This window comes from Somniosus microcephalus, chromosome 11 (assembly GCF_052327205.1).
Source record: "Somniosus microcephalus isolate GS21.2 chromosome 11, FLI_Smic_1.0, whole genome shotgun sequence".
Taxonomy (NCBI): domain Eukaryota; kingdom Metazoa; phylum Chordata; class Chondrichthyes; order Squaliformes; family Somniosidae; genus Somniosus; species Somniosus microcephalus.
Window position 1 is genome coordinate 35,795,849 of NC_140997.1, and position 9,230 is coordinate 35,805,078.

Here is a 9,230-nt window from a genome sequence, read left to right on the forward strand (position 1 = left end):
CTAACTCCTTCTTGAATATATTTAGTGAATTGGCCTCAACTGCCTTTTATGGTAGAGAATTCCACAGGTTCACCACTCTCTGGGTGAAGAAATTCCTCCTCATTTCTGTCCTAAATGGCTTACCCCTTATCCTTAGACTGTGTCCCCTGGTTCTGGACTCCCCCGCCATCGGGAACATCCTGCATCTAGTCTGTCTAGTCCTGTTAGAATTTTATAAGTTTCAATGAGATCCCCTCTCATTCTTCTAAACTCCAGCGAATATAAGCCCAATCGACCCAATCTCTCCTCATACGTCATTCCTGCCATCCCAGGTATCAGTCCCTCCATGGCAAGAACAACCTTCCTCAGGTAAGGCAACCAAAACTGCACACAATACTCAAGATGCGGTCTCACCAAGGCCCTGTACAACTGCAGCAAGACATCCTTGTCGCTCTCGAATCCTCTCGCTATAAAGGTCAACATATCTTTTGCCTTCTTAACCGCCTGCTGCACCTGCATGCTTACCTTCAGCGACTGGTGCACAAGGACACCCAGGTCTCGCTGCACTTCCCCTTCTCCCAATCTATTGCCATTCAGATAATAATCTGCCTTCCTGTTTTTGCCACCAAAGTGGATAATCTCGCATTTATCCACATTATACTGCATCTGCCATGCAGCTGCCCAATCACCCAACCTGTCCAAATCATACTGGAGTTTCTCGGCATCCTCCTCACAGCACACACGCCCACCCAGCTTTGTGTCGTCTGCAAACTTGGAGATATTACATCTAGTTCCCTCGTCTAGATCATTAATATATATTGTGAATAGCTGGGGTCCTAGCACTGATCCCTGCAGTACCCCACTAGTCACTGCCTGCCACTCGGAAAAAGACCCGTTTATTCCAACTGTTTGCTTCCTGTCTGCCAACCAGTTCTCTATCCAAGTCAGTACCTTACCCCCAATCCCATGTGCTTTAACTTTACACGCTAATCTCTTATGCGGGACCTTATCGAAAGCCTTCTGAAAGTCCAAATACACCACATCCACTGGTTCTCCCTTATCTATTCTACAAGTTACATCCTCAAAAAATTCCAGTAGATTAGTCAAGCACGATTTACCTTTTGTAAATCCATGTTGACTTTGGCAGATCCTGTCACTGTTTGCCAAGTGCTGTGCTATTACATCTTTTATAATGGAATTTTGGAAGATGACCAGCAATGCATCTACTATTTCTAAGGTGGGTTGAGTTTATCATGGGGTGTTTCAATATCAATAGTTCTCATGGCCCTTTCTTTGATAGCAGGATTCATCTTTATCATCTATCATTCTTTTTACTTTCTCAGTAAGTCCCGTTCACCCATCACCCCTGTGCTCGCTGACCTACATTGTCTCTCGGTTAAGCAGCGCCTCGATTTCAAAATTCTCATCCTTGTTTTCAAATCCCTCCATGGCCTCGCCCCTGTCAGAGATGTTGTTTTTCGGATTAGACGTTAAACCGAGGCCCCATCTGCCCTCTCCGGTGGATGTAAAAGATCCCCTAGGCACTATTTCGAAGAAGAGTAGGGGAGTTATCCCTGGTGTCCCCCAATCAACATAACAAAAAAAAACAGATTATCTTGTCATTATTAAATTGCCGTTTGTGGGAGCTTGCTGGGTGCAAATTAGCTGCCGCATTTCCTACATTACAACAATGACTGCACTTCAAAAGTATTTAATTGGCTGTAAAGCGCTTTGGGATGTCCAGAGGTCATGAAAGGTGCTATATAAATGCAAGTCTTTCTTTTTTTTCTTTTACTCTAATCCCTTTGTAATAAAGGCTGACATACTATTTGCTTATCTAATTCCTTACTGTACCTGCATGTTAACTCTCTGTGATTTGTGTACGAGGACACCCAGGCCCCTTTGAATATCAACATTTCCCAATGTCTCACCATTTAAAAAATATTCTGCTTTTCTATTTTTCCTACCCAAGTGGATAACTTCACACTTCTCCACATTATATTCCATCTGCCATGTTCTTGCCCACTCAATTAACCTGTCTGTATCCCTTGGCAGCCTCTTTGCATCTTCCCACAACTTACTTTCCCACCTAGCTTTGTATCATCAGCAAACTTAGATACATTACCCTCAGTCCCCTCATCTAAATCATTGATGTAGATTGTAAATAGCTGAGGCCCAAGCACTGATCCTTGTGGTATCCCACTAGTTAAAGTCTGCCAACCTGAAAATTAAACATTTATTCCTACTCTCTGTTTTCTGTCCATTAACCAATCCTCAATCCATGCTAATATATTACTCCCAATTAATTGAGTCCTACTTTTGTCTACTAACCTCTTGTGTGGCACCTTATCAAATGCTTTCTGAAAACCCACCCTCCCGGTTCGGCGATCGGACCACCCCGCCCGGGATTGGACCGTCCCCCCCACCCCCACCTTTGGGGATTGGACACCCCCCCAGGGTCAGGGATCAGACCCCTCCCCGGGTCAGGGATCGGACCACCGTGAAATCGGACCCCCACCCCCAGGTTTGGGGCTCACACCTACCTGTGGTTGTGGCCTCCTGTCCAGGCTGACATCCGGGCGGGGAACCAATCCGTGATGTCACACGCATATTGTCTTCAATGATGCCAATCACTTTTTTTTGCTCTATATTGAATGAGCTAAACATGAGCACCTTTCAGAAGCCGAATTAGCCGAGTTCCATGTACCAACATTATTAAATTTAAGTTTCTTAATTTAAGTGGATATTTCCCCAAAGTGACAGCAGGAAATTATGAATTGACAAATTACCCCTTGGGCTCTTAAGTAAAAGGGGACCATGGTTTCCCAGACCGTATGGAGGTTGATGGCATAGCAAGAGATCCAGCAGTTTTAAGAACTTAAGCCCTAGAAATTCGATGGCACCCCGTTTGGGGCGCCAGTCTCGCCAGGGTGCCAGAAGTACCGCCCCGGAAGGAGCCGCGAGCACCAGCCGGAAATTCAGTTTGAGCGCCCCAAATGGAAGCGCGGTGCTACTCGAGGCGCCCCGCATCCGTCTTGGGGCGCTGCAACTGAAGTTCGCAGCGCAACGTGCCGCAGCGCCACACGCTGCAGCACGGCGCGCTGCGGTACTGCAGGCCTTCCTCCCCCTCTTAAAGGGGAGGGGCCTTGTGCAGCGCGATCTAAGATCGCAAGTGCCGGCAAAAGAGCCCGGCACCGAGGAGAAGTGCCAGGCTCTTGGGAGACAGCCGGCACAACGCGGGGGGGGGGCTCAGGAGGCCGGGGACGGCTGCGCGAAGAGGTGCTGGCAGGCGGCCAGCAAAAAAAATGGCCGCCCCGCTCCTCAGCGCCTCTACCGCCGCAGGTAGGCCCCCCTGAACCGGTCGCAAATTGCGACCGGCGTTACAGCAGGGGACGCTACCAAATTTCACGATCGGGGCAGTAGTGGGGCGCTACACACACCGATGACATCATCAGTGGCGGCACAGCGCTAACGGCTAATGCCGCCATTGGCACCCCGCTAAATTTCGCGGGAGGCGTGGCCAGTGGCGCTAAACCCACTAAGTGCCCTCTTTGGGCGCTAACTGGTGGCGCAGCCCACTGAATATCTAGGCCTAAGAATTTATCTGCAGACTTTGGCAGACATCAAATATCAGAATACGATGATGATTTGGACTTAAGATTTTGCTCTTCAAGGGCTCACACTTAACCTACCCAGGGTCATTTGTTATCTTCCAAGACAGAGTGCTTGAGAGGGGGCGATATGGAAGTTACCTCCAAAGTAATTGCAAGTACCTCTGACTCTAATGTAAAACCACCAAGCCTGAGTATCATTTGTTTCTGAAATTGGAATTGATAAGATAAATTGATATGAGTTGCTCTTTCAAGCATTTAAGATGGGAAAATTTACCTGAAGCTTATGGGGATAATCTAATTTTGATTAAAAGAAAAGAGGAGTGCAGTCTAGGTGGTTTCTGTGCATCAAGGAAGAAAGTTTTCTTGAGGGCAAAATAGAATTGAACATTGACAAGACCTGTCAGTCCAACAATACAGCACTTTGAAATGAAAAAATTGACTCAGGCACAATATTTTGGGTTCTTTTAGAACAATCAAAGGTCCAAGAAGAGGTTCGGTTAAATAATGTTTTAAAACTTGGACCAAGTGGGAGGCCACGATTTTGCCAATGGACGTGGCTTGGGAGCGGGTCAGCTGGTTTCTGGGTTCCAGTCCCGCCCCCAACTGTATCCGGCCAACGGACGTGATTTTACGTCGATTGGCCTTGTTAAGCCCGACCTGTGGGCTTGCCGGCCAATTAAGAGGAAGCCGGTCAGATGACGTCATTTGTTGATGCATCATCTGTTGGTTTTCTTAAAGGGGCCACGCACAATTTTTCTTTGATAGTTCATTTCTCAGTGTTTGACAGCATTGAGGTGCTGCAAACACTGACAATGACTGTACAAAGGTGAGATCTTGCACCCAGACTCGCCAATGACTCCCTCCATAGGCTAGAACAGATGGCAGCTGCAGGTGAGGTTACAGAAGCAATCTGTCACTGATGAGAGAGGTTCTCCCAATGAGATGGGACTACACATACATACAATTCAAAACCTGTTACCCACAGAAAAGTGTAAATGCATTAAAAATGATTTTCCCACATTTTCTTACCTCTGAGACTCACCAGTGCACCATTGGATCCTTCACACCACTTCTGCAGCTGTCATCAATGCAGAAACATTACAGCAGACTCACAACACGCCACACTTACCTGGTGTGGTGTCCGGATGTCAGGGAACCCAAGGCAGAAGCGGCATAATTTAAAAAGTTCCTGTTAACAAGTATCAAGTACCTGTTAACAGCCAGGTAAGTGGCTATAATCCTCTTCCCGCCGCTAGGTGTCGGGTCCATGTGCAAACCGGGGACCCGACACTTGGGAAGATTGATTGGAGGTGGGTTGACAGCGGGTTTCCTACCGATTTTGCAATTTTGACAGCGGTCCCACCTCCAAACCCGCACTCTGAGGACTGGCAAAATTCCGGCCAGAGTGTTTGACTTATGCATTAAAGATATTATGATAATATTGTATTGGACAGTAAAGTTGCTCCGGGGCTCGTGAATGAGATGAAATGGTGAATACTGTGTGAAATTCAGTGAGAGGAAGTCAGTGAGGATATAAGATGAATAAAGGAAAATGACACCACCAAATGGGAATTTTTCTAAAGTAACTTTTCTTAGGTGAATGGGAATAAATCACCTGGGTGCAATTCACCAAAAAAAATCAATCTGGTATTAATGTACATTCTTGTGGAAGTCATGTAAATGTAGTTAAGAATAGTAAATTGATAGCTTTCTCTTGGAGATGTTTGTGTTATTGCCTATACTGAACAGTAAGAAAACTGCGTTTGATAGTCTGGTCACTACTCGAGACATCAGGACTATGCAGGGGGAGATGAGCAAAAATCCTTTGATAAGATCACCTGAAAGCCCAAGAATGGCTTGTATCAGATGTCACATGTGTCATGATATTGGCATGATGCCGGTGTGTGTGTACAAATGTAAATGTGTTATGTGTGAAGTAACTAGCATGTGGGAATGCATGTTGAATTTGCACTGAAGAACGGGTCTCAAACATGCTGTTATTGACAACAGCATAACATGAAATGGTTAATGTGGCTCAGGAGAATGAGACATCTTTTTAAATCATCAAGGCATTGACACATACTCCATAGAGAAACCGACTTTGAAATAATCAGGATAGAGTTACCACATTGCTACCTGTTAGAGGGATTAAAATTAAAAGTAAAGAGAATGCTGTTCAAGTTAGGATCCTTACAGCTAGAATGGTCATCAGTTTCAAGGCCTCCACTAACTGCTGAATAAAGAAAACTTGTGGGGAGGCTAAAAACAAAAAGTAAAGGAGGTCTATCCCTGTCTGTCTGGACAAGGGGGCCATAGTTGTATACAAATCAGCTATAAGCTGAAGGTGGGATACAAGTTACAGGTTCCATAATAAAACATGGATCCAAGTGAGAAGTGACCTCCGTGAGGAAGCAGAGGACCTCAAAAGCTTTAGGTTTGGAATCAGTGATAAACCAATGTATAGCCTCTCAGAAGCATAATTTTGGTGGTATTGGGGAAAGAACCCCAATCAGTGACTCATAGAAATTTACAGCACAGAAGGAGGCCATTCAGCCCATCTTGTCCATGCCAGCTGACAAAGAGCTATCTACCCTAATCCCACTTTCCAGCACTTGGTTCGTAGCCTTGTAGGTTATGGCACTTCAAGTGAATATCCAAGTACTTTTTAAATGTGATGAGGGTCTCTGCCTCTACCACCCTTTCAGGCAGTGAGTTCCAGACCCCCACCACCCTCTGGGTGAAAAAAATTCTCCACAACTCCCCTCTCAACGTCCGACCAATTACTTTAAATCTATGCCCCCTGGTTATTGACCCTTCTGCTAAGGGAAATAGGTCCTTCCTATCCACTCTATCTAGGCACCTCATAATTTTATACACCTCAATTAGGTCTCCCCTCAGCCTCCTCTGTTCCAAAGAAAATAACCCCAGCCTATCCAATCTTTCCACATAGCTAAAATTCCCCAGCCCAGGCAACATCCTCATAAATCTCCTCTGTACCCCCTCTAGTGCAATCATATCCTTCCTGTAATGTGGTGACCAGAACTGCATGCATTATTTTAGCTGCGGCCTAACTAGTGTTTTATGCAGTTCAACCTAACTAGTGTTTTATACAGTTCAACCTAACTAGTGTTTTATACAGTTCAAAGATGGTGGACTCCCTGGGAAGATCGGGAGTTCCGTATGTGGGAGACCAGGAAGACTCCCCGGAACCAGGTGGGATGGGACATACCCTGACCCCAAATGCTAAATTGGTCACAGAATTAATAGGATTTAGTTAAACAGTTAGTATCACACAAGGCCAAAAAGTAATTCAAGAGCATTGTAAAAGATTTCAATACAAGGTTAATTTAAAGTAAGAAGTGTCTTATATTGATAAGTAATATTAACTATTGGTTTGCCAAGTACAAACGCTGATGGTGATCATCATAACACTAAAACGTATGTGGGAGCAAAAAAAGACATCACACCTCACAAAAAGAACTCAACGGGCTGGATTTTACCAGCCCTGAGGAGGTGGGTTTGGAGGTGGAACTGCTGGGAAAGTCAAAAAAAATGGGAGCGGGTTCAGGTTGGGACAGGTTGGGTGATTGGGCAGATGCATGGCAGATGCAGCATAATGTGGATAAATGCGAGGTTATCCACTTTGGTGGCAAAAACAGTGAGGCAGATTATTATTTGAACGGCAATAGATTGGGAGAAGGGGAAGTGCAACGAGACCTGGGTGTCCTTGTGCACCAGTCGCTGAAGGTAAGCATGCAGGTGCAGCAGGCAGTTAAGAAGGCAAATGGTATGTTGGCCTTCATAGCGAGAGGATTCGAGTACAGGAGCAAGGATGTCTTGCTGCAGTTGTACAGGGCCTTGGTGAGACCACACCTTGAGTATTGTGTGCAGTTTTGGTCGCCTTATCTGAGGAAGGATGTTCTTGCCATGGAGGGAGTGCAGCGAAGATTCACCAGACTGATACCTGGGATGGCAGGAATGACGTATGAGGAGAGATTAGGTCGATTGGGCTTATACTCACTGGAGTTTAGAAGATTGAGAGGGGATCTCATCGAAACCTATAAAATTCTGTCAGGTCTGGACAGACTAGATGCAGAAAGGATGTTTCTGATGGCCGGGGAGTCCAGAACCAGGGGTCATAGTCTAAGGGTAAGGGGTAAGCTATTTAGGACTGAAATGAGGAGGAATTTCTTCACCCAGAGAGTGGTGAACCTGTGGAATTCTCTACCACAAAAGGCAGTTGAGGCCAATTAATTAAATACAGGAAACTTTGGTTTATCCGGAGGTTGTATGGCCAGAAACCTCGCTCTAACGGCAGAAATCAGCAGCCGTTTTGGTTAGGTTTTTTTTCTTCTCCTAGCATTCTTTTAACAGGCAGGCTCTGGAAAGCGTCTTTGTAGCTTAGCAACAGCTTCAGAGACGCTTCCAAGGTACGGGCCGAGTGTTTACAAGCTGTTGCTGAGCAACAGTGTTTGTTGTCAAATATGGAGATTTTCATCTCCGTATGCTTCAACGTTAACTTTGCATGTCCGGCAGTTTTGATATATCGGCAACACGCCGGTCCCGTCGGTGCCGGATATCAGAACTTTTCCTGTATATTCAAGAAGGAGTTAGATATATTTCTTAAGACTAAAGAGATCAAGGGATATGGGGAGAAAGCAGGGACAGGGTACTGAATTTGGATGACCAGCCATGATCTCATTAAATGGCGGAGCAGGCTCGAGGGGCTGAATGGCCTACTCCTGCTCCTATCTTCTATGAAACCCACCTCCAACCAATCTTACCGGGAGTCAGGTCCCTGCTTTGCGCAGGGACCTGACTCCTAGCGACGGAAAGATGATTATAGCCAGTTAACTGCCTGTTAATAGGTAGTTAACTGACAGTTAAGCGGCTTTTTCCAATTTTTAGACTTCTGCTGCAGGCTTCCTGATGTTGGGGAACCCTGCCAGGGTAAGTGAGGTGTGCTCTGGGTCTGTTGTTATGTTGGTATATAGATGACAGCTGCAGAAGTGGTGTGAAGGATGCAATGGGACACTGGTGAGTTAAGGAAGGAGTTCAGAGGTAAGGTAATGTTGGGAAAGTCATTTTTAATGTGTTTAGATTTTTCTGTACGTGACAAGCTTTGAAGTGTTTGTGTGGCCTCTCTTCATTAGGAGAAGTGACAGACTGCTTCTGTACCCTCACCTGCAGCTGCCATCTGTTTCATCCTAAGGAGAGAGTCACTGGAGAGCCTGGGTGCAAGAGCTCACCTGTGTACAGTGATTGTCAGTGTTTGACAGCACCTCAATGCAGTCAAACACTGTCAAATCATCTGTCAAAAATTTATGGTTCATGTGCCTTTAAGAAAACATGTCACTCCAGCCTGTGGAATCATAATTGATGAGAAATCATCCAATTGTAAGAGGAGTCTAAGGGGGTGAAATTTGGTGTCTTTGTGCCTCCGTTAGCGCCCCCAGGGTGCGCTAATGGAGGCACAAATGGCTTTGTGATCGGGCACAGCGCTGATATCGACTCCCGCCATATTCGGCAGGAGATTTGCGGAGGCACTACTGCGTTGCGCCCCGATCTCCTTCGCCCGGAGATCATGACATCATCACCGTGCGCATCACCCCAGTAGCGCCCAGGGCCTGAAATTGA